The sequence below is a fragment of the Piliocolobus tephrosceles genome, chromosome 1 (genome assembly GCF_002776525.5).
Source record: "Piliocolobus tephrosceles isolate RC106 chromosome 1, ASM277652v3, whole genome shotgun sequence".
In the NCBI taxonomy this organism is placed as follows: Eukaryota; Metazoa; Chordata; class Mammalia; order Primates; family Cercopithecidae; genus Piliocolobus; species Piliocolobus tephrosceles.
Window position 1 is genome coordinate 120,608,659 of NC_045434.1, and position 5,788 is coordinate 120,614,446.

The window sequence follows — 5,788 nt, forward strand, 5'->3', positions numbered from 1 at the left end:
ATTTTATTGAGGATTTTTGCATCGATGTTCATCAGGGAGATTGGTCTAAAATTCTCTTTTTTTGTTGTGTCTCTGCCAGGCTTTGGTATCAGGATGATGCTGGCCTCATAAAATGAGTTAGGGAGGATTCCCTCTTTTTCTATTGATTGGAATAGTTTCAGAAGGAATGGTACCAGCTCCTCCTTGTACCTCTGGTAGAATTCAGCTGTGAATCCATCTGGTCCTGGGCTTTTTTTGGTGGGCAGGCTATTAATTGTTGCCTCAATTTCAGAGGCTGCTATTGGTCTATTCAGGGATTCAACTTCTTCCTGGTTTAGTCTTGGAAGAGTGTACGTGTCCAGGAAATTATCCATTTCTTCTAGATTTTCTAGTTGATTTGCGTAGAGGTGTTTATAGTATTCTCTGATGGTAGTTTGTATTTCTGTGGGGTCGGTGGTGATATCCCCTTTATCATTTTTTATTGCGTCTATTTGATTCCTCTCTCTTTTCTTCTTTATTAATCTTGCTAGCGGTCTGTCAATTTTGTTGATCTTTTCAAAAAACCAACTCCTGGATTCATTGATTTTTTGGAGGGTTTTTTGTGTCTCTATCTCCTTCAGTTCTGCTCTGATCTTAGTTATTTCTTGCTTTCTGCTAGCTTTTGAATGTGTTTGCTCTTGCCTCTCTAGTTCTTTTAATTGTGATGTTAGAGTGTCAATTTTAGATCTTTCCTGCTTTCTCTTGTGGGCACTTAGTGCTATAAATTTCCCTCTACATACTGCTTTAAATGTGTCCCAGAGATTCTGGTATGTTGTATCTTTGTTCTCATTGGATTCAAAGAACATCTTTATTTCTGCTTTCATTTCGTTATGTACCCAGTAGTCATTCAGGAGCAGGTTGTTCAGTTTCCATGTAGTTGAGCGGTTTTGATTGAATTTCTTAGTCCTGAGTTCTAGTTTGATTGCACTGTGGTCAGAGAGACAGTTTGTTATAATTTCTGTTCTTTTACATTTGCTGAGGAGTGCTTTACTTCCAATTATGTGGTCAATTTTGGAAGAAGTGTGATGTGGTGCTGAGAAGAATGTATATTCTGTTGACTTGGGGTGGAGAGTTCTATAGATGTCTATTAGGTCCGCTTGGTGCAGAGATGAGTTCAATTCCTGGATATCCTTGTTAACTTTCTGTCTCGTTGATCTGTCTAATGTTGACAGTGGAGTGTTGAAGTCTCCCATTATTATTGTATGGGAGTCTAAGTCTCTTTGTAGGTCTCTAAGGACTTGCTTTATGAATCTGGGTGCTCCTGTATTAGGTGCATATATATTTAGGATAGTTAGCTCTTCCTGTTGGATTGATCCCTTTACCATTATGTAATGGCCTTCTTTGTCTCTTTTGATCTTTGATGGTTTAAAGTCTGTTTTATCAGAGACTAGGATTGCAACCCCTGCTTTTTTTTGTTCTCCATTTGCTTGGTAGATCTTCCTCCATCCTTTTATTTTGAGCCTATGTATGTCTCTGCATGTGAGATGGGTCTCCTGAAGACAGCAGACTGATGGGTCTTGACTCTTTATCCAGTTTGCCAGTCTGTGTCTTTTAATTGGAGCATTTAGTCCATTTACATTTAAGGTTAATATTGTTATGTGTGATCTTGATCCTGCCATTATGATATTAACTGGTTATTTTGCTCATTAGTTGATGCAGTTTCTTCCTAGGCTCGATGGTCTTTACATTTTGGCATGTTTTTGCAGTGGCTGGTACCGGTTGTTCCTTTCCATGTTTAGGGCTTCCTTCAGGGTCTCTTGTAAGGCAGGCCTGGTGGTGACAAAATCTCTAAGCATTTGCTTATCTGTAAAGAATTTTATTTCTCCTTCACTTATGAAACTTAGTTTGGCTGGATATGAAATTCTGGGTTTAAAATTCTTTTCTTTAAGAACGTTGAATATTGGCCCCCACTGTCTTCTGGCTTGTAGAGTTTCTGCCGAGAGATCTGCTGTCAGTCTGATGGGCTTCCCTTTGTGGGTAACCCGACCTTTCTCTCTGGCTGCCCTTAAGATTTTTTCCTTCATTTCAACTTTGGTGAATCTGGCAATTATGTGTCTTGGAGTTGCTCTTCTGGAGGAGTATCTTTGTGGCGTTCTCTGTATTTCCTGAATTTGAATGTTGGCCTGGCCTGCTAGGTTGGGGAAGTTCTCCTGGATGATATCCTGTAGAGTGTTTTCCAATTTGGTTCCATTTTCCCCCTCACTTTCAGGCACCCCAATCAGACGTAGATTTGGTCTTTTGACATAATCCCATACTTCTTGCAGGCTTTGTTCATTTCTTTTTCTTCTTTTTTCTTTTGGTTTCTCTTCTCGCTTCATTTCATTCATTTGATCCTCAATCGCTGATACTCTTTCTTCCAGTTGATCGAGTCGGTTACTGAAGCTTGTGCATTTGTCACGTATTTCTCGTGTCATGGTTTTCATCTCTGTCATTTCGTTTATGACCTTCTCTGCATTAATTAGTCTAGCTGTCAATTCTTCCACTTTTTTTTCAAGATTTTTAGTTTCTTTGCGCTGGGTACGTAATTCCTCCTTTAGCTCTGAGAGGTTTGATGGACTGAAGCCTTCTTCTCTCATCTCATCAAAATCATTCTCTGACCAGCTTTGATCCGTTGCTGGCGATGGGCTGTGCTCCTTTGCAGGAGGAGATGCGCTCTTATTTTTTGAATTTCCAGCTTTTCTGCCCTGCTTTTTCCCCATCTTTGTGGTTTTATCTGTCACTGGTCTTTGATGATGGTGACGTACTGATGGGGTTTTGATATAGGTGTCCTTCCTGTTTGATAGGTTTCCTTCTGACTGTCAGGACCCTCAGCTATAGGTCTGTTGGAGATTGCTTGAGGTCCACTCCAGACCCTGTTTGCCTGGGTATCAGCAGCAGAGGTTGCAGAAGATAGAATATTGCTGAGCAGCGAGTGCACCTGTCTGATTCTTGCTTTGGAAGCTTCCTCTCAGGGGTGTACTCCACCCTGTGAGGTGTGGGGTGTCAGACTGCCCCTAGTGGGGGATGTCTCCCAGTTAGGCTACTCAGGGGTCAGGGACCCACTTGAGCAGGCAGACTGCCCCTTCTCAGATCTCAACCTCCGTGTAGGGAGATCCACTGCTCTCTTCAAAGCTGTCAGACAGAGTCGTTCGCGTTTCACAGGCTTCTACTCCTTTAGCTGAGCCCTGTCCCCAGAGGCGCAGTCTACAGAGACAGGCAGGTTTCCTTGAGCTGCTGTGAGCTCCACCCAGTTCCAGCTTCCCAGCGGCTTTAGTTACCTACTTAAGCCTCAGCGATGGCGGGCGCCCCTCCCCCAGCCTCGCTGCTGCCTTGCGGTTAGATTGCCGCAGACTGCTGTGTTAGCAAGGAGAGAGGCTCCGTGGGCGTGGGACCCTCCCGGCCAGGTGTGGGATACAATCTCCGGTGTGCCGGTGTTACAGCACAGTATTGGGGTGGGAGTTACCCGATTTTCCAGGTGTTGTGTGTCTCAGTTCCCCTGGCTAGGAAAAGGGACTCCCTTCCCCCTCGCGCTTCCCAGGTGAGGCGATGCCTCGCCCTGCTTCAGCTCTCGCTGGTCGGGCTGCAGCAGCTGACCAGCACCGATTGTCCGGCACTCCCGAGTGAGATGACCCCAGTACCTCAGTTGAAAATGCAGAAATCGCCGGTCTTCTGTGTCGCTGGTGCTGGGAGATGGAGACTGAAGCTGTTCCTATTCGGCCATCTTGCTCCGCCCCCTCCAGGCTATGTATTTTTTTAAGCAACATCATGAACTTTTATCTACTCCGGAAGTCTCTACAATAGAAAAAAAAGTGCAGTGCTTCTAGGATATAAAATTCACACTACTTTTGAAAGCCAAGAAGTTGGTCTTATCCAGTTAAGTCTTAGATGAAGAGTTTTCATCCAGGGATATAACTCCTTGGTCAGTGATTTTATTGTTTACATCCTGAGACTGTTCTACAGTTTCTTTGACTCCTGGCATTTGCCTTAAGGACCTATAGCAAGCTGTTTCTAGGATCAGAAACTCAAGAGAGGCATTTCTCTGCTTTTTCACTAAAGGTCAATTGTTTTAATTTGAAGCCTGAAATGCCTCTTCAGCAAAAGCCTGTGGTATGGGGTAAAGCCATGTGAGAAGAGAATAGTCTCAGTCACATATGAAGAGGAAAATTTGCAGCTGCCAGTGCTTTCGTTGTGGCCCTGCCAACCAGCTCTTCCAGGACAAACTCAGTCCAGCATGGTTTTGATGTAACCATGAGTGCTTTTATTTTTGTGGAGTATTTTGTGACTGGGACAGTTAATTTTAGTAGCTGAAGAACGTCTAGTTGTTTGCTTGATTTTTGTGAACATTTACTGCATGGATCACAAAACAATATACCCTGTATTTCTTATATGCAACTTATATGAAGCAAAGAGTAAATGTGTTACTAGATTTGGGTAGTGCATTTTGTCGCTGAATCTGACCTTGAGAATGTACATTAATTCTTATATTTTACGTAATGTATGTGTTGTTTAAGAAATGAAAAAAAAAAAAAAACCTTCTGAAAAACATGAGTAAGTAAGAAATGGCAGAAGTTAAAACCCTTTGCACCAAAAGATCTTTATTGTTAGAGCACTGGTTATCTTCTGGATACTAAAAAGTTGTATTACAAAGCCAAACACTTGCATTTACAACTTTAAAAAAAGAAGATCCAAGATACTATTCATAATGATGAAATTTCAACTACATACAATGAAGAGAAAACAAGAACCCAGTCATAACAGAGGAATTCTATAGGGAGTCTGCATCAGTTTATTGTTAAGGTTGCCTACTCTCTGTTATGTGAATTAACATCTGTGTTCCACCCATTGTCTGTGTTTAGTCCTTGTTCACTACTACGGCAAGGAATTCTTAACTAGGCCTCTGTTTACCACCTTTCTCCTCCTTTCCCTCTTCTTCCTCCTTCGCCTCTTCCTTCTTCTTATATAATGCCAGTATATTCTCAAAATTGCAAAGCTGTGAGAATATTAAAATATTCATGGCTAATATTCCAATAATGAGGTCTTTGTGCATTTAGTTTGGTATATGATGGGTTTTTTTTTTTTTTTACATTAAAGAGTATATGTATCTTAATGCAGTCAGATTGTAAAAAACAAAAACAAAGGAACTTAGAACCTTACTAAAAATCGATAATGTCAATTATCTGTTTTGTCCAATATTGGTAGTACTTTTTTGCCTCTTATGCTTCCTCTAGCAGATAAATAAAAAACTTTTGCCATCCATGTTTTCTGTGTTAACTAAGCAGACTCATGTTTTTGTGATTGGTATTCTTACACATTTCTAGATACGATACTCTAATGTTTTGCTGAGAATAAGGTAGAGACATTAGCCACATTACCCATGAAAAAATATTCCCAGATAGTATCTCCCATCTTGTGCCTTTAAACTTGTCTTAAGCATTACATAAGTTAATCATATCATGTTTTCAGATATTATAAAGCAAATAATATGAAACCAAAATGCAGTTCAGTCTACGTTATAATGACTCTTGCATTGTAGCTAGGCTCCTGTTAAAGCTGTCTTTCCCTGAACACCTCTTATTCTTGCCTCAAATGATCCAGAGAAGAGATGCTCAGGCTTAAAACTTCATAAGAGAAGCAGTGCAGCGTAGCAGGTCAATTGTGCACACTTTGCCATTAGAATACTTGGGCTCCAATCATTGCTAGACCTCATTTTCACTTAACTACTCAGTTTCCTTGTCTGCAAAACAAGAATAAAATCTGCCTGGGGTTTGCTTTAAGGAATAAAGGAGATAAC

At 41.2% G+C, this 5,788-nt stretch overlaps 1 protein-coding gene across 6 annotated transcripts in view; it reads left to right on the plus strand.

The window, feature by feature from the left end:
• The window catches only part of EXTL2 (exostosin like glycosyltransferase 2), a 32,130-nt gene extending 26,877 nt beyond the window's left edge, over positions 1-5,253 (plus strand). For all 6 annotated transcript variants that reach the window (XM_023191326.2, XM_023191328.2, XM_023191329.2 and 3 more), the window contains one exon: positions 3,738-5,253. The gene's annotated coding sequence lies outside the window, so the exon portion shown is untranslated. The remainder of the gene's footprint in view (positions 1-3,737) is intronic.
• Positions 5,254-5,788: the final 535 nt, after the last annotated feature.